This window comes from Ovis canadensis, chromosome 2, assembly GCF_042477335.2.
Source record: "Ovis canadensis isolate MfBH-ARS-UI-01 breed Bighorn chromosome 2, ARS-UI_OviCan_v2, whole genome shotgun sequence".
Classification (NCBI taxonomy): domain Eukaryota; kingdom Metazoa; phylum Chordata; class Mammalia; order Artiodactyla; family Bovidae; genus Ovis; species Ovis canadensis.
In genome coordinates, this window is record NC_091246.1 from 152,493,852 (window position 1) to 152,518,840 (window position 24,989).

The 24,989-nt window shown below is 38.7% G+C and overlaps 1 protein-coding gene across 1 annotated transcript in view; it reads left to right on the plus strand.

Annotated features, from left to right (window-relative positions):
* The window catches only part of KCNH7 (potassium voltage-gated channel subfamily H member 7), a 531,172-nt gene that overhangs the window by 231,301 nt on the left and 274,882 nt on the right, over positions 1 to 24,989 (plus strand). The gene's annotated exons all lie outside the window — the stretch shown is intronic.

Here is a 24,989-nt window from a genome sequence, read left to right on the forward strand (position 1 = left end):
TGCTCTATCTCTTCCTAGCAGTATTACCTCTGGCTAGTACCAGACCACCTGACCTGCCTCTTGAAAAACCTGTATGCAAGTCAGGAAGCAACAGTTAGAACTGGACATGGAACAACAGACTGGTTCCAAATAGGAAAAGGAGTACGTCAAGGCTGTATATTGTTACCCTGCTTACTTAACTTATATGCAGAGTATATCATGAGAAATGCTGGGCTGGAGAAAGCATAAGCTGGAATCAAGATTGCTAGGAGAAATATCAATCACCTCAGATATGCAGATGACACCACCCTTATGGCAGAAAGTGAAGAACTAAAGAGCTTCTTGATGAAAGTGAAAGAGGAGAGTGAAAAGTTGGATTAAAGCTCAGTATTCAGAAAACTAAGATCATGGCATCCAGTCCCATCATTTCATGGCAAATAGATGGGGAAACAGTGAAAACAGTGTCAGACTTAATTTTGGGGGGCTCCAAAATCACTGCAGATGGTGATTGCAGCCGTGAAATTAAAAGACGCTTACTCCTTGGAAGAACAGTTATGACCAACCTAGATAGCATATTAAAAAGCAGAGACATTACTTTATCAACAAAGGTCCATCTAGTCAAGGCTATGGTTTTTACAGTAGTCATGTATGGACATGAGATTTGGACTATAAAGAAAGCTGAGCACCGAAGGATTGATGCTTTTTAACTGTGGTATTGGAGAAGACTCTTGAGAGTCCCTTGGACTTCAAGGAGATCCAACCCGTCCACCCTAAAGGAGATCAGTCCTGGGTGTTCATTGGAAGGACTGATGTTGAAGCTAAAACTCCAATACTTTGGCCACCTGATGTGAAAAGCTGACTCATTTGAAAAAGCCTTGATGCTGGGAAGATTGAGGGCTGGAGGAGAAAGGGACAACAGAGGATGACATGGTTGGATGGCATCACCGACTCAATGGACATGAGTTTGGGTAAACTCTGGCAGTTGGTGATAGACAGGGAGGCCTGGCATGCTGCAGTTCATGGGGTCGCAAAGATTTGGACATAACTGAGTTACTGAACTGAACTGAACTGAACTGAACTGATTATCACTATTATTATTAGATCATGTGTGTCAAATGAAATATTTACTTATAACAATGTAATCAGTGGTTCTCAGTGGGTCAAGAGGATTGATCTTATCCCCAATGCTAAGGGACATTAGAAATGTCTAGAGACATTTTTGGCTGCTACAACCAGGGGATGGAGTTGCTAATAGTGTCTGGTTGATAGAAGCCAAGGGTATTGCATAGGAGAGCCCTCCCTAATGAAGGGAACCCAAAATACCAATGGAAATAACATTAAGAAAACCTGATATAGATAGATGATAGAAATTATTTATAGTTTACCTGTAGCTCAGTCTGTAAAGAATCTGCCTGCAGTGTAGGAGACCGGAGTTTGATCCCTAGGTTGGGAAGATCCCCTGGAGAAGGAAATGACAACCCACTCCAGTATGCTTGCCTGGAAAATCTCATGGAGAGAAGAGCCTGGTGGGATGCAGTCCCTGGGGTCGCAAAGAGTCGGGCACAACTGAGAAACTAACACTTACTTACTTGCTTACTTATTTAATCCCTGTGCTCCCCTTAAACCCTTGACCTAAACTCATTCTCCAGAATCCCTTCTTTGATTGCCCACCGAGAGTTCAGAGTTGCCCTTAGTCCATCATTCTTTCAATAACATATTTATTTATACTCCTGCATCTGAATTGCTTCAAGAGCCAGAGAGTGAATGTGTGCAGGAACTGTGTATTTCTTGGTAGTAATTCCTCTTTGCTACTACACATTGCTCATAGTCATCAACGATGTTTAATAACTCTTGCTTTTTTTTAATTTTTATTTTTACTTTATTTTGCTTTACAATTCTGTGTTGGTTTTGCCATACAGTGACATGAATCCACCACGGGTGTACAATAACTCTTCCTTTGACTTTTCTTTTTTGGTCTTTAACCCTGGTTTCTTTGCAAATTTATGTTTTTCTTTATGCCTATTTTAGCAACTCCTCAGAATTAATAATGTGACACCTTGTCTACCAGTAAAATTCAGTAGTGGTACTAGAAAATTACTCTTCTGCTTTCAAAATGCTTTCTGTATATACTCAATTCATTAATAATTTCTGTTAGAGAAAGAGACTCACAGACTTAGAAAGTGAACTTACAGTTGCCATGGGAAACTTAAGGGATAGTTAGGGAGTTGGGGGATGGACATGTACATACTGATATATTTAAAATGAATAATCAACAAGGACCTACTGTACAGCACATGGAACGCTGCTCAATGTTATGTGGCAGCCTGGATGGGAGGGGAGTTTAGGGGAAAATGGATACACGTATATGTATGGCTGAATCCTTTTGCTATTCACCTAAAACTATCACAACATTGTTAATCAGCTATACCCCAATATAAAATAAAAAGTTCAAAGAAAACAAAATAACAATTTCTGTTAGAAACACCCTAAACAGCAATGTATATCATATGAGTTTATATCAATATTCAAATCAACATTTGAAAATTTTATTCAAAATAAGTAGAAAAATTCATGTTGATTACATACAAATTATTTCCCAAGGATAACAATCTGAAGCAGAATCTGAATTCGTGTACCTTTAGTAATTGTTTTAGCCTGCTATGAGATTTTTTACTGACCACAAGCCCTTTTAGAGCATAACCCCTGATCTTTGAAGGTTGAAACAATTAAGGATTACCTCCAGATCATGTTGAAACTACCACCTCAGTATCAAAAATAAGCTAGTCAAGAACTTTATTCTCAATCATTAGTTTACTTTCAGTTGCTCAGTAGTGTCCTAATTTGCAACCCCATGGACCGCAAGACACCAGCCTCACTGTCCATCACCAACACCTGGAGCTGGCTCAAACTCATGTCCATCAAGTCAGTGATGCCATTCAGCCATCTCATCCTCTGTCATCCCCTTCTCCTCCTGTCTTCAGTCTGCCTCAGCATCAGGGTCTTTTCCAAGGAGTCAGTTCTGCGCATAAGGTGACTAAGGTATTGGAGTTGCAACTTCAGGATAAGTCCTTCCAATGAATATTCAGGACTGATTTCCTTTAGGTTTGACTGATTTGATCTTCTTGTTGCCCAAGGGACTGTCAAGAGTTTTCTCCAACACCACAATTCAAAAGCATTAATTCTTCAGCGCTCAACTTTCTTTATAGTCCAGTTTTCACATCCGTACATGACTACTGGAAAAACTATAGCTCTGACTAGATGGATCTTTGTCAGCAAAGTAAGGTCTCTGCTTTTTAATATGCTGTCTAGGTTGGTCATAACTTTTCTTCCAAGGAGCAAACATCTTTTAATTTCATGGCTATAGTCACCATCTGCAGTGATTTTGGAGCCCAAGAAAATAAAGTATCTCACTATTCCCATTGTTTCCCCATCTATTTGCCATGAAGTGATGGGACCAGATGCCATTATCTTAGTTTTCTGAATGTTGAGCTTTAAGCCAGCTTTTTTCACTCACCTCTTTCTCTTTCATCAAGTGGCTCTTTAGTTCTTCTTCACTTTCTGCCATAGGGTGGTGTCATCTGAATATCTGAGGTTATTGATATTTCTCCCAGCAATCTTGATTGCAGCTTGTGCTTCATCCAGCCCAGCATTTCTCATGATGTTCTCTGCATATGAGTTAAATAAGCAGGGTGACAATATACAGCCTTGACATACTCCTTTCCTGATTTGGACCAGTCTGTTATTTCATGTCCTGTTCTAACTGTTGCTTCTTCACTTGCATGCAGATTTCTCAGGAGGCAAGTCGGGTGGTCTGGTAGTCCCATCTCTTGAATAATTTTCCACAGTTTGTTGTGATCTACACACTCAAAGTCTTTGGCATAATCAATAAGGCAGAAGGAGAAGCCAGTGGCACCCCACTCCAGCACTCTTGCCTGGAAAATCCCATGGACGGAGGAGCCTGGTGGGCTGCAGTACATAGGGTCACTAAGAGTCGGACACGACTGAGTGACTTCACTTTCACTTTTCACTTTCATGCATTGGAGAAGGAAATGGCAACCCACTCCAGTGTTCTTGCCTGGAGAATCCCAGGGACAGGGGAGCCTGGTGGGCTGCCGTCTATGGGGTCGCACAGAGTCGGGCATGACTGAAGCGACTTAGCAGCAGCAGATGTTTTTCTGGTATCCTCAGTCCTGGTAGCCCTAGATTATGTGAGAAGTAGATTGCATGCATGCTCAATCGCTCAGTTGTGTCTGACTCTTTGTCACCCCATGAACTGCATTTTCCAGGCTCCTCTGTCTATGGAATTTTTCAGGCAAGAATACTGGAGTGGGTTGCCATTTCCTCCTTCAGAGGATCTTCCCAATCCAGGGATTGAACCCACATCTCTTATGTCTCTTGCAATGACAGGGAGATTCTTCACCACTGGGCCACCTGTGAAGTCAGTGAGGGATAGATTGGGGCAAGGTTAAATGAGGGAGTTAAACTGCAAATGACGAACACAAGCTCTGTTACTCAGTGTGTATCAGGCTGGCCTTGGAAAGCACACTGCAAGAGTTGGATCATTGGAGGAAAATAGCAGCTTGGTCTTTTGTTGCTGTTGTTGGTTTTCTAAATAAATGTTTTGTTGGAGGATTGTTGCCTTACAACTGTTGTATAAGCTTCTGCTGTACAGCAGAGTGACTCAGTTACACATACACATGTGTCACCTCTTTATTCAAGTCCCTTCCCAGTTAAGTCACAACAGAACATTGACCAGAGTTCCCTGCGCTGCACCGCAGCTTTTATATGTAGTAGTGTATGCATGTCAGCAACAGCAACCTCCCAGTTTGTCCCACATTCCTTACCCCACTTAGTATCCATGAGTCTTTGTTTCCTGCCCTCAAGGAATTTATCAGTTCACCCTGTGGGATTATTTGCTTCTATTCGTGTCAGCGGGGTATATTGCTTCCATTTTTATGAAAGAAAACAATACACAAAAAGCAGGTCATCGTGGTCAGCTTAGTTTCAAACCCACTGTGTGATGTATAGTATGTGATGATTGTGTCATGTCACTGAACTTTCATTTATCCGGTCATTTGCTTGGCATTACAGCACTGGGGCCCTAAATATGGCAGGGCTGGAAACAAAAGAGAACACTTTTATCTAGACAGAAAGAGGAAGAAAATGTAACAAAACTGTCAAGTCTGATTTTGCATGGGTTAAGAAAGACAATGAGGGTCCAACAAGTAGCAGAAAGCAGCAATTTCAACATGATATTGGCTCTTTGGTTTACAGCACCTGGCAACAGCTGTAATGAATGGCCTACAAACAGGGAGAGTGATTCAGGTAAAAGCTGAACAACATTCAGTGACAAATCTTTCCTCAGAGGAAGAGGAATGATTAGATACATTTAATTATCTCCATTTCTGACACTGGCCAAGGTTCTGATTTACCCCCTTTTTAAATAATGCTAATTTTACGCTATTTTCAAGAAATAATGCCCCATAAAATGTTCTTCTACCAAAAAACAAAAAAAAGCGTACTTTGCTCAGTCGTGTCCAACTCTTTGCGATCCTACAGCCTGTACCCTGCCAGGCTTCTCTGTCCATGGAATTCTCCAGCAAGAATACTGGAGTGGGTTGCCATTCCCTTCTCCAGAAATAAATACAACCAAGCATCAAATTGGAAAGGAGACGTTTTGTGCATGGATTCTAAAATACCCAAAATCAAAGTAAGCGCAAAAATGAGGCCCTGATGACTCTTCCAGCAAAGGTGAAGTGAGTTTTTGTTGTATTTTTTAAAAGTGAACAACAGAATTACTAACAGTGAGTGAAGAGAAAGCTCACATAGGGGTCATATTTGATAGCTTTCTCTGGCAGCAAGATGTTTCCAGAAACCCCTCTGGCTTGTGCATGGAAACTCATAGGGAGGACAAGCTTTTTCTCATACAGTGAGAGAACAACAGGGTTTTCCAGCAGCTTCTCCAAAATGAGAAATTTCAAATGATTCATCGTAAAGAATCAAACTGTTTTGTTGGTAATTTCATCAGTGGTTATTTTGTGCAGGATGAAGTGGGGGTATTCTAGGTCAAGATCTTCTATTTTTCGTTAGGTAACAAAAACAAAGAAGATGTGAATAGATCACTCTTGACACAGATTATTATCTAAAAAGAATTAGCAGAAATTGTGATTCAAATGTATGCTGCAAAGGCAGCAGTTCTGGGACTGTGTGGGTGTGTGTAAAAAGCAACACTAGATTTGCAAAACTTTAAGGCAAAAAAATCAGAACTAAACTCATAAAATCTTAGGGCAATGGATATCATAATTCAGAGCACCCCAATCAATCTGAAATAGTCAAGAATTCTGCAGGGGAAGAGACCAGACAAAGGACAATAATTTTTGAGGAAACTATTATTATTAATATTACTTATTATGATTCCCCAAATGGCAATTTCATTGCATTTATTGCCCAATGGATGCTGAGAAACCTCTGGAAAGAGACTGTATCTTACCAGTTTTTGTATCTCCAACAAAAACTATGTGTCCTAGTACATAGTGCATGTTAAATATCCAAGAGGAAATGAAACGATAAAGCAAGTCCAGAATATAAAGTTTGGGTGAGATATGCTAAATTAACACTGTTCAATAGAGATTTCTGTAATGATGGTAAATTTCAGCACTGCCCAATTTGGCAGCTGCAGCCACGCGTAACTTTAAGCACTTGAAATGTGGCTAATGCAACTGAGGAACAGCATTCTTAATTTTATTTAATTTTAAATGATTTAAACATAAAATTATGTAACCACAGTGGGACAACGTGGTGCAAATTTTGCAAAAGAATAAAGGCTATAGAAAGTATTTGTTTTGTATCCTGCTAGTTTAATATTATTTTACTAGTATCCACCCTCACTTCCCAATTTATCATCTTTAATCAAGTAAGAAATCCAAAAAAGAAAATATAGTCCCATATTTCAGGTTAGTTAAAAGTGACTATGGACATCCTTGCCTTGTTTCTGATCTTTAAATGAATGTTTTCAGCTTTTCACTGTTGAGAGTGATCTTAGCTGTGGGTTTATCATGTATGGCCTTGATAATGTTGAGGTAAATTCTCTGTATTCTTAATTTCTGAGTAGCTTTTATCATAAATGGGTGTTGAATTTTGTCAAAAATTTTTCTGTGTCATTAAGATGATCATATGGGTTTTATTATTTGGTTTCTTAATGTATATATCACACTGAAGGATTTGTAAATATTTAAGAATCCTTGCATCCTTGGGATAAATCCCACTCAACTGCAGTGTATGATTCCTTTTAATGTATCAGTTCAGTTCAGTTCAGTTCAGTTCAGTCAGAGTCATGTCTGAATCTTTGCAGTCAGATGGACTGCAGCACACCAGGCTTCCCTGTAAATCACCAACTCCTGGAGCTTATTCAGACTCATGTCCATCAAGTCTGTGATGCCATCCAACCATCTCATCCTCTGTCGTCCCCTTCTCCTCCTGCCTTCAATCTTTCCCAGGATCAGGGTTTTTCCCAATGAGTCAGTACTTGACATCAAGTGGGCCAAAGTTATTGGAATTTCAACTTCAGCATCAGTCCTTCCAATGAATATTCAGGACTGATCTCCTTTAGGATGACTGGTTTGATCTCCTTTCTGTCCAAGTGACTCTCAAGAGTCTTCTCCAACACCACAGTTCAAAAACATCAGTTCTTCAGCACTCAGATTTCTTTACGATCCAACACATACATCCATACATGACTACAGGAAAAACCATAGCTTTGACTAGATGGATCTTTGTTGACAAAATAATGTCTCTGCTTTTTAATGTACTGTCTATGTTGGTCATAGCTTTTCTTCCAAGGAGCAAGTGTCTTTTAATTTCATGGCTGCAATCACCATCTGCAGTGATTTTGGAGCCCAAGAAAATAAAAAGTATCTCACTGTTCCCATTGTTTCCCCATCTATTTGCCATGAAATGATGGGACCAGATGCCACGATCTTAGTTTTCTGAATGTTGAGTTTTAAGCCAACTTTTTCATTCTCCTCTTTCACTTTCATCAAGAGGCTCTTTAGTTCTTCTTCTTTTCTGCCATAAGGGTGGTGTCATCTGAATATCTGAGGTTATTGATATTTCCCCAACAATCTTGATTTCAACTTGTGCTTCATCCAGCCTGGCATTTCACGTGATGTACTCTTCGTATAAATAACTAAGCAGGGTGGCAATATATAGCCTTGATGTACTCCTTTCCTAATATGGACCAATCTGTTGTTCCATGTCCAGTTCTAACTGTTGCTTCTTGATCTGCATACAGATTTCTCAGGAGGCAGGTAAGGTGGTCTGGCATTCCCATCTCTTTAAGAATTTTCCAGTTTGTTGTGACCCACACAGTCAAAGGCTTTGGCATAGTGAATAAAGCAGAAGTAGATGCTTCTTTGGAACTCTTTTGCTTTTTCTAAGATCCAACAGATGTTGACAATTTGATCTCTGGTTCCTCTGCCTTTTCTAAAATCCAGCTTGGGCATCTGGAAGTTCATGGTTCACATACTGTTGAAGCCTGGCTTGGAGAATTTTGAGCATTACTTGCTAGTGTGTGAGATGAGTGCATTGTATGGTAGTTTGAGCATTCTTTGGCATTGCCTTTCTTTGGGATTGGAATGAAAACTGACCTTTTTCCAATCCTGTGGCCACTGCTGAGTTTTCCAAACTTGCTGGCATATTGAGTGCAGCACTTTCACAGCATCATTCTGTAGGATTTGAAATAGGTCAACTGGAATCCCATCACCTCCACTACCTTTGTTTGTAGTGATACTTTCTAAGGCCTACTTGGTTTCACATTCCAGGATGTCTGTCTTTAGGTAAGTGATCACATTATCATGGTTATCTGAGTCATGAAGATTTTTTTGTGTAGTTCTTCTGTGTATCCTTGCCATCCCTTTCATACTATCGCCTGCTTCTGTTAGGTCCATGCCATTTCTGTCCTTTATTGAGCCCACCTTTGCTCAATGTAATGTTCCTTTAGTACCTCTAATTTTCTTGAAGAGAACTCTAGTCTTCCCCATTCTATTGTTTTCCTCTATTTCTTTGTACTGATCACTGAGGAAGGCTTTCTTATCTTTTCTTGCTATTCTTTGGAACTCTGCATTCAAATGGATATGTCTTTCCCTTTCTCCTTTGCCTTTAGCTTCTCTTCTTTTCTCAGCTATTTGTAAGGCCTCCTCAGAAAACCATTTTGCCTTTTGCATTTATTTTTCTTGGGGACAATCTTGATCATTGCTTCCTGAACAATGTCACAAACCTCTGTCCATAGCTCCTCAGCCACTCTGTCTATCAAATCTAATCCCTTGAATCTATTTGTCACTTCCACTGTATGATTTTTGCGAACAAACATCCATCTAGTCAAAGCTATGATTTTTCCAGTAGTCATGTATGGATGTGAGAGTTGGACTATAAAGAAAGCTGAGCACCAAAGAATTGATGCGTTTGAACTGTGGTGTTGGAGAAGACTCTTGAGAGTTCCTTGGACTGCAAGGTGATCAAACCAGTCAACCCTAAAGAAATCAGTCCTGAATATTCATTGGATGGAGAGATGCTAAAGCTGAAGCTCCAATACTTTTGCCACCTGATGCAAAGAGCTGACTCGCTGGAAAAGACCCTGATGCTGGAAAAGTTTGAAAGCAGAAGAGAAGGGGATGACAGGATGAGATACTTGGATGGCATCACCGACTCAATGGACATGAGTTTGAGCAAGCTCCGGGGTTGTGATGGACAGGGAACCATGGTATCACAAAGACTCAGACATGACTGAGCGACTAAACTGAACTGTATAATCATAAGGGACTTGATTTAGGTCATACCTGAATGGTCTAGTGGTTTTCCCTAGTTCCTTCAATTTAAGCTGTTAACTGCACCATAGAGCCACCAGAACGTACACAGAACTGGGAAAACTGACTCTTGGAGGCCACATACAAAACCTCGTGCCTACCAGGACCCAGGAGAAAGGAGCAGTGACCCCACAAGAGACTGACCCAGACTTGACTGTGAGTGTCCAGGAGCCTCTGGAGGAGGTATGGGTTGGCACTGGCCTACTGCAGGGTCGGGGGCACTGCATGAGGAAGTGCATACACAAGACCTTTTGAAGGAGGTCACCATTATCTTCATTACCTCCACCATACTTTGGTCTCAGGTCAAACAACAGGGAGGGAACACAGCCCTCCAACAGAATATTGGATTAAACATTTACTGAGCATGGCCCAACCCATCAGAACAAGACCTAGTTTTCCCCACAGTCAGTCTCTCCCATCAGGAAGCTTCCATAAGCCTCTTATCCTTATCTGTCAGAGGGCAGACAGAATGAAAACCACAATCACAGAAAACTTCAGTGTATAGTGGGATTCAGTTTGCTACTATTTTGTTGAATATTTTTTATGTCTATGTTCATCAGTGATATTGGCCTATACTTTTATTTTTTGTGGTATCCGTGTCTGGTTTTGTTATCAGGGTGAGGGTGGCCTCATAGAACATGCTGTGTGGAGTGTTCCATCCTTTGCCATTTTTGAAAGGGCTTCAGAAGAATAAGTATTAACTGTTCTCTAAGTGTTTGATAAAATTCACCTATAACCTTTCTGGCCCTGGACTTTTCTTTGTTGAAAGATTTTTAATCACTGTTTCAGTTTCAGGATTTGTGATTGGTCTGTTTATATGTTTATTTCACCCCTAGTTCAATCTGAGAGGGTTGTACCTTTCTAAGAATGTGTCCATTTCTTCTAGGTTGTCCATTTTATTGGCATATCCTTGTTTGTGGTAGTCTCATGATCCTTTATGTGTCTGTGATGTCTGTTGTAACCTCTCCTTTTTCATTAAACTTAAGAACTTATGCACAGCCAAAGAAACTGTCAGCAAAATGAAAAGACAATCAACAGAATGGGAGAAAATATTTACAAATGAAGTGACTGACAAAGGATTCATCACCAAAATATACAAACAACAAATGCAGCTCTGTGTCAAAACAAAAACCCAGTCAAAAAACTGGATAGATTTATACAGACATTTCTCAAAAGAACTCATACAGATGGCCAAAAGCACACAAAAAGATGTTCAACGTCACTAATTATCAGAGAAATGCAAGACAAAACTACAATGAAGTATTACCTCGCACTGGTCAGAATGGCCATCATCAAAAGGATTACATATCATATGACTTATATGTGGAATCTAAAAAAAAAGGTACAAATGAAATTGTCTACAAAGCAGAAAAAGAGTTGCAGATGTAGAAAACAAACGTATGGTTCCTTAGAGGGTAAGGGGAAAGCGATAAATTGGGATTGACATATGCACACTACTATAGATGAGCTTCCAGGTGGCTCAGTGGTAAAGAATCCTCCTGCCACTGTGGAAGACATGGTTTCAGTCCCTGGATCAGGAAGATCTCCTGTAGAAGGAAATGACAACCCACTCACTATTCTTGCCTGGGAAATCCTATGGACAGAGGAGCCTGGCAGGCTATATACAGTCCAAAGGGTCAGAAAGAGTTGGAAACGGCTTAGCAACTAAACAACAACTACTATATATAAAATGGACAACTGAAAAGGACCTACTGTATAAAACAGGAAACTACTCAATATGCTGTAATGGCCCAAATGGGAAAAGAATCTGAAAAAGAATAGATATATATGTATAACTGAATCACTTTACTATACACCTGAAGCTAACATAATGATATAAATCAATTATACTTCAATGTAAAATAAAAAGTTAAAAATAAACACATATAACTGAAAAAAATCAATGAATTATATAACACATTAAATGGTGATTAAAAATAACAAAGAGTAAATATACTTAATATGTGATTTTACAGGTTATGAATATTAATATTACTCTTTATCTCATATGAATATTTCATTTTCCCAAGATGATTACTTGCTTTCACTTTTACTTTTACTGTCTTTTGTAAAAGAATGTTTTTATTTTTATTTACTCAAATCTATCAGATGTTTTCTTCATGTCTCTGGATTTCCCATTTTATTTAGAGGCTTTGCCTTCTTTTCAGCTTCCTCAGATTGATTATAAAAATATTCTCCTCTATTTTTATCTAATAATGTGATTTAAAATTCATATACATACAATATTTGTTAGCATAGGGCACTGTAGATGATCTACTTTTATTAATTTTAAATGACTAGCTGATTGTCACAACATTATTTCTTGAATAGTCTATCCCTTCCAAAACTTTAAATGCCATCTATTCAAGCTGTTAAAATGCTTTCATAGGTAATTTTTTCTGGACTCTTATTTTTTCCCACTGATCTATTTATCTGTGCCTCAGACATCTTCCTTATTGTATTACTATGCCCTTGTGTTTTGATCTGTTTTAGGACATTGTGCTTTACTGAAAGTTTCTATTTGGGGATTTTTCATATGAATTTTGAAATAAGTTATCAGGTTTTATAATTATGAGGTTTTGATTGGATTGCTTTAAATTTATAGAATAAGAAAAATTGACATTCCAAAAAATTAAGGTTTTAAATCCTAAAATCTTTGATATATTTCTCTAGTAATTGAGTTATTTTTAGCATCACACACTCAATAAACTAGTTATTTTCTTCATATAATCATAATACACTTCATTCAGTTCAGTTCAGTTCAGTTCAGTTCAGTTCAGTCGCTCAGTCATGTCCGACTTTGTGACCCCATGAATCGCAGCACGCCAGGCCTCCCTGTCCATCACCAGTTCCTGGAGTTCACTGTGACTCACGTCCATCGAGTCAGTGATGCCATCCAGCCATCTCATCCTCGGTCGTCCCCTTCTCCTCCTGCCCCCAATCCCTCCCGGCATCAGAGTCTTTTCCAATGAGTCAACTCTTTGCATGAGGTGGCCAAAGTACTGGAGTTTCAGCTTCAGCATCATTCTTTCCAAAGAACACCCAGGACTGATCTCCTTTAGAATGGACTGGTTGGATCTCCTTGCAGTCCAAGGGACTCTCAAGAGTCTTCTCCAACACCACAATTCAAAAGCATCAATTCTTCGGTGCTCTGCCTTCTTCACAGTCCAACTCTCACATCCATACATGACCACTGGAAAAACCATAGCCTTGACTAGATGGACCTTTGTTGGCAAAGTAACGTCTCTGCTTTTTAATATGCACTTCTTTACTTATTCTCAAATATTTTATGTTTCTTGTTTGTTGTTGCTATTACAATTGATATACTTTTCCCACTATATTTTCTGATTGGATATTTTTACTTTATAGAAAATCTATTTTATTACTGCTAGATAATCTTATCATCTTCATGTATTAAAATTTTTGCATTTTCTTTCCCAATATTTATACCTTCTTTCTCTTATCTTTGTTTTTCTTTAAACGAAGTGAACCTACCCACGCGTGCTCAGTCTCTCAGTCGTATCCAACTCTTTGTGACTCCTTGTACTGCAAACCCCAGGCTCCTCTGTCCATGGATTTCCCAGGCAAGAATACTGGAGTGAGTTGCCATTTCCTCCTCCGGGAGATTTTCCCAGCTGGAGGATCAAACCCAGACTCCTGGGTTGGCAGGTGGATTCTTTACCACTGAGTCACCTGGGAAGCCTGAAGAGGATCTAAGTATGATGTTAGATAATAGTATTTTCCTTAATATTTATTAATAGGTATGTTTCTAATATTTAACCACAAGCATGATTTTTTTTTTTTTCCAACCTGGTAATCTCCATCAGGGTTAAGAATTTTCCCCTCTTCTCAAACTACTCCCCACCCTTGGGACGATTCAGTAGGAGAAAGGCACATTACAATTTTTGTCAACATAGAGGCCTGAAAATTGGTGGAGCAGGATCATGTAAAACAGAGAGAAAAGCTCTGTTCAGTGTTTTTACGGAGAAAAAAGGAAAAATAAAATTAAAGGAGCACTTTATTGTTTTAATTATTTTAATCAATTGGTGACATTTTGAAACAGAATTCCTTGCAGTGATTAAATCTGTTTCTCTTTTCAAACTACACTTTCACTTATTTTAGTGTTCTGTTAATTTTTCACTCTTTCTGACTTCAAATTCATTCTCAATTTTATTCTTTCTGTAATTCACTGTCATCTAGTGTTTTTTCTTATGGTTCCTTTTTTTCCCAATGTTTCAGATACTTTGGGTGTATTTTAGCTGTCTTTGCCAGTTTATATGAAGTTGAAGTGGTCATGTTATTCTATAACTTAAAAATAAGCCTTTTTTTTTCCTTTTCACATTTTTCTGTATTTAATATTTAAACAAAATATTATAAATTAAAATTTAAAGTAATATGTTATAAGTTTATTTGAACTTCACACTTATGAGTTAGGTATTATACATATCCATTCATAGGAAATATTCTGATGAGATTTTTCTCCAAAATTTTATGAAGACATATTTTTATTTCATTGTTTTCACTTTGTTAGACCAGCTTCTGAAAAGATACCATATGTTAACTACTCTGTCACACACAATAATCCTGTGGTTTCATAGATACTCAGAGACACAGGGAAAAATGCAGGTTCCCCAATGTATGGAAACAGAAATGTGAATACAGAGCTAGTAACATAGTAACATCTGCAGTGCATACTGGTTCCCACGTTCAGAAACACCTACAACCTGTTGTGAGGAGTCTCTGGGAATAAAGATTCCTGTGAGGAAAGAGACTGAATGTTCCCCACCCCACACAGAAGGAGGATGGTGTGTGGAAAGAGTGGATAAAGCACCAGAAACTAAAGAATCATAAAAATTCTTTGGCCTGAAGACCCTTTCCCTGTTTCTGGTTAATATTGCATCTCTGCCTGGAGCAAGGGAAGGATGAAAAACCTGTTCTTCTGTAACCTGTTCTGTATCAGTAACCTAGTTTCTTTGTTCCATATGATACTGGTAGGTAGGGTATGTTTCAAAAAGGGAGGGAAGTTTACTTTCGCTAGAACCACAAGAAAGAAAATAAATGTATTTTCCTCTTAATGTCATACACTCATTAAAAGATTATCTGGCTAGCTAGCTATCATCGAAAATTTGGAATCACAGAGGAATATGTGTGTACACAAATGTGTCTTTCTTTTTAACTACTCTATAATTTATTGTTTTAAAATTTTTATGCAATTGATATTTTTAATAGAAACCGCAAAGACAGTATACATATGCGACTTCCTTAAATCAGATAGTCAATTAATCAGTCATTCTGTTGACAAGCAATTTCCAAATATCCATATGTACAAGTCACTACCACATTCTGAGACTAAAGAGAAAAAAAAAAAAGATATGATTTCTGCTCTCAAGGATTTTACTCACTAGAAAAATTTAAATATTGCCTATGTCAATCATTCAATTAGCCAGATCTACCCTGGCAGTCAATAAAGTGACAGAGGTCATGGCCAGATTACTCCACAGTCCAGGCCAGTCACTCAGCTGCCACAGGTTCTTTAGTAGCTTCATGTCAAAGACATTAGAATTTCATTATATACACGATGAGATATGAAAATCACTGATAGTCTCATATCTTTCAGATTTTACTGCCTTAAAAAATATTTAGCCATGAATTTAAATCATCTCTATAGACTATTGTCTACTGTATTGCCCACATTGTTCAAGTACTTATTGTGTGCATGCTCAGTTGCTAAGTTGTGTCTGCCTCTTTCGACCCCAAAGACGGTAATTCATCCAACGTCTCTGTCCATGGTATTTTCCAGGTAAGAATACTGGAGTGGGTTGCCATTTCCTTCTCCAATAAATACTTCTTACTCATAAACAAATTAAAATGTTCAGTTATCCCAAATGTTTTGCTTCACTGCATATTTAGGAATACAGTTCATTCAAGGAAATGTGTGTTAGCTTAGCTTCAGTGTACATGGATTTTATATTTTTCATATATTCAATATGGCAAAATTAATATTTTATTTACCATCTCACCCTCTTTGTGACACCAGTTACAATGCAGGCAGATGGGGAAGTCAGCTGCCAACCGTGGACCTTTGCAGCTGCCTGAATCTAGAGCCCTGAGTAAGTGTCAATTGCAGTGCACTCTCAAAAGTCTCAGATTGAGGAGAAATCAAATCCCCAGGCTAAATGCTTCTGGATGACATGAGACAATAGACTTTAGTTTCCCCAGAGATGTAAAAGAATGCATATGGTTCAGAAGTCTCTCTCAGGACTCTGAAGGAATTCACTCACTAATTCAACAAATATTTTCCAGTGCCTTCTATAAGCATGGGGCTTTCCTGGTAGCTCAGATGGTAAAGCATCTGCCTGCAATGTGGGATACCTGGGTTTGATCCCTGGGTCAGGAAGATCCCCTAGAGAAGGAAATGGCAACTCACTCCAGTACTGTTGCCTAGAAAATTCCATGGACAGAGGAGCCTGGTAGGCTACAGTCCATGGGATCGCAAAGAATCGGACTCGACTGAGCAACTTCACTTCACTTCTTCTATGAGCATGATCTTTAAGTTGCCACAGTGTAGGGACTCTAAGGCAATATATTTTTAAAAATTCTTCTCTTATTATTAGAGCATGGAGTGAAAAACAGCGCACTCCTAAGGTTTTGGAGAAATAAAGCAGCACAACATTGAATTTCTATGAGTTTATGTATTTCCTCTATTGAAAATTAATTTTCAATTAATTGCATTTATGTCCACAGTTGGTTTTATTGAGAATTAAGCTCTTAATTCTCATTTTTAAAACATTCTATAGTTACATAAATCTTTAATGTTGATCTGTAATCAGTTTAGATTGAATTTGTCTATGCAATAACGTGTATGTGTGTTAGTTGCTCAGTTGTGTTCGACTCCTGGGACCTCAGGGACTGTACCCTGCCAGGCTCCTTTGTCCATGGGATTCTCCAGTTCAAAATACTGGAGCGGGTAGCCATGCCCTCCTCCAGGGGATCTTCTCGACCCAGGGATTGAACCCAGATGTCATGCATTGCAGGCAGATTCTTTACTGTCTGAGCCACCAGGGAAGCGTCTAATCCTAATGACGGTGCTGCCATTCAGTCGCCTCAGTCATGTCTGACTCTGCAACCCCATGGACTGTAGCCCACCAGGCTCCTGCATCATGGAATTCTGGAGTGGATAAGAATACTGGAAGTGGGTTGAATACTAGCAACTTGAGGGAGTTTCCATGGCAACCAGTACTGGAGTATTGGCAAGAATACTGGAGTGGGTTGCCATGCCCTCCTCCAGGGGATCTTCCAGAACCAGGGATGGAATCTGAGTCTTCTCCATTGCAGGAAGATTCTTCACCACTGAGCCACCAGGGAAGCCCAGTGATGGTGCTAGTGGCAGTGTGGGGGCTAAGTCATTTTCATCTCTTGCGACCCCATGGACTGTAACCTGTCCAGCTCCTCTGTCTGTGGAATTCTCCAGGCAAGAATACTGGAATGGGTTGCCATCCAGCCTACAATTCAGAAAAATTACCCTACTCCAGTATTCTTGCCCGGAAAATCCCATGGACGGAGGAGCCTGGGTAGGCTGCAGTCCATGGGCTCGCAAAGAGTCGGATACGACTGAGCAACTTCACTTTCACTTTTCACTTTCATGCATTAGAGAAGGAAATGGCAACACACTCCAGTATTCTTGCCTGGAGAATCCCAGGGACGGGGGAGCCTGATGGGCTGCTGACTATGGGGTCACACAGAGTTGGACTCGACTGAAGTGACTTAGCAGTAGCAGCAATCTCAGTTCAGGTATTATAACTGAATTTGTTATGTCACAGGATCCATTACCCCTCAAACTGTATTTAGATTACCCTCTTCACATATGCCAGTCACCTTTTTTGGTACAGAATAAGGATTTGACTTACATAGATCATGAAATGATTACCATAGTAAGTTTAGCGAACATCCATCATCTCATATAGATACAGAATAAAAGACATTTTTCTTGCAGTGAGGACTTTTAGGATTTACTCTCTTAACAAGTTTAATATACAATGTACAGTAGTGCTAATTATGGGGCTTCTCAGGTGGTGCTAGTGGTAAAGAATCTGCTTACCAATGCAGGAGACTTAAGAGATGTGGGTTCAATGCCTGGGTCAGGAAGATCCCCTGGAGGAGGAGGGCATGGCTACCACTCCCCTAATCTTGCCTGGAGAGTCCCATGGACAGAGGACCCTGGCATGTTATAATCATGAGGTAACAGAGAGTCAGATAAGACTGGAGTGACTTAGCGTGCAGCATGCAGTGTTAATTATATCCATCATGTGGTACAACACACCCATAGTTCTTATTTGTCTTATAACTGGAGGTCTCTACCTTTGATCACCTTCACCCAATTCCTTCTCCTCTCATACCCTACCTCTGATAACCACAAATCTGATAGCCTTTTTTATGTTTATTTTTGAAGTATAACTGATCTACAACACTATGTTAGTTCCTGGCGCACAGTGTAGTGATTTGATATTTCTACACAGTCATCATAATAAGTCTAGTTACCATCTGTCCACCATACAAAGATATTACATAATTGTTGCCTGTGTTCCCCACACTGTACATCTGTACATTTCGCACCTATCACTATTTCTTTTGTAACTGAAAGTTTATTCCTCTTAATCTCCATAACCTATTTCTCTCCTCTCCAGACCCCCTCTCATCTGGCAGCCACCTATTCGTTCTCTGAATATATAACTTTTTCTGATTTGTTGTGTTTGTTCATTTGTTTTGTTTTATGGAGTCCACAGATAAGTGAAATCATGCAGTATTTATCTTTCTTTGTCTGACTTATTTCAGTCAGCATAATACCCTCTAGGTGTATCTATGTTGCCACAAGTGACAAGATTTCATCACTTATTTTTGTAGATAGAAGAAACTTTGAATTTTTAATCACAGAGAATGTATCAGTCTACTTCTTGATATTCAAAATTCCAGTTTTCTCTCATTAACTACTCATCTTTTCTGCCAAATAGCAGCATCTCCTATTTTTCTAATTTATCTTATGAATAATATTAGTATTATAGTTACTTTATGAGACATTGGGAATGTATTTTAAAGAGTATAAAACTTAAGTCCCAAGTATTTATATAAGGCCTTAATACAAATATGTCAAAGCTTTCAGTGGGTACTCTGTCTCTAAATATTTATTATCTTAACAAATGGCTTGTGTTTGCTTACGTTTTTGCTGTCATTTCCCCCACAATTAAAATTTTGTATTTGGAAATGTGACTGAAACTGCATACCATATGGACAGAGTATTTTTATTGAATATTGAGCTAAACCATCACATGTTAATAAAAATAAAATCTCTCCATATCCAAAGCATACCACTATACCAAAAGTTTTAACAGAGTATAACTAGACTGCCTTAGAGTCCCAGGTCTGTGACAGAATCACATTCAAATGAACTTTACTTGATCAAAAAGAATTTTTTTTAAATTTAAGATGTATATTAAGATTACCACAGCAAGACTTTTAAGAAGCCTTTTTCTTTCCCCCAGGGTGACCAAGAATCTCATCTACAACTCAGTCACTGCCTTTTTATTCCAGCTCTTACCCCTACCATTTTTTGACAAACTTGTTTTTATGGATTTTCCCCTCTTCAGTGTACGCTAACCAGTATAACCCCTAATTCTGCAGCTCTTCTGCAGAAAACTAGAAAGCTGAATAACAAACCCCTTGGGATGGGATCAAGTTGTGAAGATTCTTAGACTTTTTTTTTTTTTTTTGGTTATGCAATTGTATTTTTTAATCATGTAATAACTATAGAACATCTTTTTCTTCAAAAGGGGTCTTGCTGCCTGGACCTTGATTCTGCCTAAAGCAGCTTTGTCTCTATTAATAAAATTCATCTCCCACTGGCCCCCATACTCCCTTCTGTTAGTCATTCAGTCATGTCCAACTCTTTGCAACACTATGGACTGTAGCTGGCCAGGCTCCTCTGTCCATGGGATCCTCCAAGCAAGAATACTGGAGTGGGTAGCCATTCCCTCCCCAGGAGATCCTCCCAGCCTGGGGATCAAACCCGGGTCTCCTGTGTTGCAGAGAGACCTCTGAGCTCTTTACTGTCTGAGCCACCATCTAGTTCCTACTTCATAAAATGAGAAGACTTAGGCAACATTTGTTGAATACTTACCACAGGCCAGGTAAAGTTCTAAGTGTTCTATTTGCATTTACTCATTTAATCTTCACAACACTGCTAAGAGGCAGGGCCTCTTTTCCCCCTTCTTTTATAGGTGAGAAAACAAATGCCCCAAGGGTTGAGTAAATTGCCCAAGGCATAGTAAGTAACAGAGCCAGGGAGTTAAACACTTAACCACCATGCTACTTAATGCTATCTGAAGCTTGCCTTGGTACAGTGAAATGAATCACTATGCAACTGACAATGGAATTAGAGAAGACGAGAAGAAAAGTTTTAGAAATAAAGGAGTTGGCAAGGTTATCAAATAGGGAATTACAAAAAATAATTAAATTCCTTATACTGGGAAAATCTGTTTAATAGCAGCCCATAAAATCACAAGCTTATTAATCACATTATTATTAAAATAAATATGGATTTCTCTAATTAGTTTTTTGTGTGCCCAGATTCTCAGTCGTGTCTGACTCTTTGCAACTCCATGGACTGCAGCCTGCCAGGCTCTTCTGTCCATGGGATTTCCCAGGCAAGAATGCTGGAATGAGTTGCCATTTTCCTTAGTTTTGATAACACTTTCATTGAATGAAATCAGATTTAGTTTTACACTATTCATTTATAAGCATTATCACTTCCCATTTTTCAAATGGAGAAACAGATTTAAAGGATAAAAGTTTCAAGTTTTCATTTCTCTGATCCTATAGCCTTACTGTATAATTCTGCCTTTCAAAAATTCCTCAAATTATTGGGTCAAAAGATAATGATATTAGCTAACACATTAAACAGCATAATCTAGGTGCATTAACTGTTTTAAAATTGTATAAATCTTAGCTCATTTAATGTTTACCACAGTCCCATCCAGCTCTTTATGACCCCATGGACTGCAGCACTCCAGGCTTCATTATTGCCTGAAGTTTACTCAAACTCATGTCCACTGAGTTGATGATGCCATCCAATCAACTCATTCTCTGTCGCCCCCTTCTCCTCTTGCCCTCAATCTTTCCCAGCATTAGGGTCTTTTCTAATGTGTTGGCTCTTTGTATCAGCTGGCTTTTTGTACCAGAGTACTGGAGCTTCAGCTTTAGTATCAGTCCGTCCAATGAATATGTAGGGTTGATTTCTTTTAGGATTAACTGATTTGATCTCCTTGCCGTCCAAGGGACTCTCAAGAGACTTCACCAACACCACAGTTCAAAAACATCAGTTCTTCAGTGCTCAGCCTTCTTTATGGTCCAACTCTCTCATCCGTTCATGACTACTGGAAAAACCATAGCTTTGACTATACAGACCTTTGTCGGTAATGTGATGTCTCTGCTTTTTAATATGCTGTCTAGGTTTGTCATAGCTTTTCGTCCAAGAAAATTAAAGAAAACTAGAGTCCCAATAGTAGCAGTATTATCTCCATTTTATAAGAAACTGAGGTGCAAAGAGTTTATGTAATTTTCTCAAGGTGATATGACAGGTTCACAGAGCTAGGTTTTGAACCCAAGTAGTCTAGCTCGTCAATCCACAGAATTAATTTCCGTACTAAACCGTGGAAAGAGAAATTCTAATTAAGTCCTGTTTTTCAGTGTGTATCTCTAGTATTAATAGACCACATTAAAAAAAAATACATTTCTGTGGTCAAACCAGTTTATTTTTTTCAACCTATCAGATCCTTTAATAAGAATATGTATCATATATATTTTACATTTAAATTATATCAATAATTATTTGAAATAGCTAATAGTCAATGATTTTAGAGATAAAATTGGCAATAAGAGACATAACATGGTTATGGATATACAGTATCTGTAAGCAAACAGTTCAGTGACATACAAGCATTTCAGAATAGTCTAATGTTTTAATAGCAAGCCTGTAAGTGATTGATGATGCTTTCTTTTAATAGAAAATAGAGACATGGGAAGACCTTTCAACTTCTACAGGTTCAATTCAGTTTAGTCTCTCAGTCATGTCCAACTCTTTGCAGCCCCATGGACTACAGCATGCCAGGCCTCCCTGTCCATCACCAGCTCCCTGAATTTACCCAAACTCATGTCCATGGAGTCGGTGATGTCATCCAGCCATCTCATCCTCTGTTGTCCCCTTCTCCTCCCACCTTCAATCTTTCCCAGCATCCGGGTCTTTTCCAATGAGTCAGTTCTTTGCATCAGGTGTCCAAATCATTAGAGTTTCAGCTTCAGCATCAGTCCTTCCAATGAATACTCAGGACTGATTTCCTTTAGGATGGACTGATTGGATCTCCTTGCTGTCCCAGGGACTCTCGAGAGTCTTCTCCAACACCACATTTCAAAAGTGCCAATTCTGCAGTGTTCAGTTTTCTTTATAGTCCAACTCTCACATCCATACCTGACTACTGGAAAAACCATCTACAGGTTAAATTATGGAAAATCACCATTCCCTAGTACAAATCACCTCTTATCAAATACAGAATACAAAGACAGACAACCCATGATGTTTTATAAACTGCCTTACAATTTACAATGTTAGGAAGTTTTGAGCCCCAAACTTCTATCTATTAATAACTCTATTATGTAGTCTATGCATCTCAGCCATAAATAATGCAGGAATTTCTCTGAAGTAGAAGTTTGCTTGCCCTTTTCCATCTTTAGACTAATAATACTTTTCAGTAATGATGAATATCATAGAATAAAAATGTGCAATATTCTCCAAATGCTCCTTTGTTTTACAAAATAGAAATCTATGGATCATCATCAACAACCAAAACTCTGTGAGACAAAATATATGAGATGCAAAGCCAAGACTCAAAGGACAAATTCCATGCCAGCTTTCTATATTGTTTCCTAATTACATCCCCTGATAGCTTTTGCTTTTCTGGGCATCAGAGCTTTTTATTCTTCGGACAACTATGATCAGATTTTATGACCAGTTACAACAGGGCTTTAGCGGCACATACATAAATACAAATTGAAGAATTTACTATTCCAGTCCAGAAGTCTAAGCATGGAAAAACAAAATTTTAGACCTAGAATAAAACTGAAAGATCAATTCCATCCTTCACCCCATCTCCAATAAAGTATAAGATTGAAACCAAGGGAGGCACTAAAGCTTCCTTTGGCACACATCTGTGTTAAGACTAAACTAATTTAACTTCATTTGACATCTGTCAACCTTGATAGATTGGTTTGATAACACCTGTTATTGATTTGCAGTAAGTGACGCTAGTAGTAAAGAATCCACCTGCCAATACGAGACCTAAGAGACGAGGGTTCTATCCTTGGATCAGGAAGATCCTCTGAAGCAACCCACTCCAGTCTTCTTGCCTGGAGAATCTCATGGACAGAGCAGACTGGCAGGCTACAATCCGTAGGGTCACAGAGCCAGAAAGGACTGAAGCGACTTAGCACACAGTACAGCACAATGACCAATATAGTTACATTAAAGCCAAAGAAACATTCCGCCTATCCTTCCCATTGTAAGTGGGTGGTCAGCACATCATGTGTGCATGCTAAGTCAGTACTCTCTTTCTTTAACCACATTCGCTGCCACAAATGTAGCCTGAATATCAGCACATGATGACATGGTACTGACCCACTTTCAATACTGCTTCTCATGATGCTTTATATGAATTCAGGGTTGACCACTCTCACAGCTTGGAACAACTCCTGTGAGCAGCCAACACAGGAGTGCTGTATATTTGATAACTGTGCATAAGAATGGCAGTTTCTTTAGGTGTTTAATTTAAGCCTTTCTGCAGTTTCTAAAAGTAGCAGGAGAATGAATAGTGCAGAGTGTTCTCATTTTGCAGAAATAGAATAGCAAACTATATATCAAGAAAAATTAGACTGAATATTCTTTAAAAAGGCTCACATGAGAAATGGCAAGAGGAAACTACCCTTTAAGAGCAATGTTATCTTTTGGTATTTTGATAGCATTTCTCATAAGAGAAATATTTCTGCTATGCATGTAACTAATAATGATGCAGAGAATAATGCAAACCAATTATTTAATATATAGAACTAAATAAGCCTCTTTAATTTTGTGAGAAGAACATACTTTGTATATTGAACAACCTCTTTAGTAAAACAAGGTTTTACAGAAAATTTCAGATCTAGTGAAATTTAACCAGCAATTAGTATTTAATCTTTTGCTTTTTCTATTCATATCCCCCCAGCACACGTAGATACAGCATGTGTACTTGTGGAATTTATTTAAAATCTGTGGCATATCTCACATATTTTATACATATATATCATGTGTTATATATGTAATATTCTGTGTGATTTTAACCAGCTACATGGTTAAAGGTGTATAGTCAGTTATCAAGGCAAATATATTAAGCACAAATTATTTTAAAAATCCCAGAGAAGCATGTATAGGGTATACAACCTGGAAAAAGGTTCTAGCCCCTACTCTGCTCTCAAACACAGGAGAAAAGTTCATAAGTTCCCAAGTGTGACAGAGCAGAGTAGCATCCTCAATTGAGAACAGTGTCTATGTCTTCTGGTTCTTTATTAGCTGGAAGATTTTTGCCAGCAAGGACTGCCTTTAGTGTCCCCCATGCCATAGATAACCCTTACATATTATCTGACTTTAGCAATGATTTTACCCAGAATTTGAAGCATAGAAAAAATCAGAAATCAAAAAATAAAATTACAGAATTGCTTATAAAATGAAAAATTAGCAATATTTTAATGGGGGTAACTGGGTTTCCCTGGTGACTCAGTGGTGAAGAATCCACCGGCCAATGCAGGAGACACATCTTTCCCTTAGTTGGGAAGATCTCCTGAAGAAGGAAATGGCAGCTCACTTCAGTATTCTTGCTTGGAGAATCCCATAGAGAGAGGAGTCTGGCAGGCTACAGTCCACAGAGTCACAAGAGTCGGATATGAATTAGTGACTTAACTACCACCACCACCAATGAGGGTAACTAAAAAGATTGTCTAACCAGAACAACACACATTGAAAAATGTGTGAAATTAAAGACAGTATGAGATAAGTTAATTGGTGAGGACATTTTC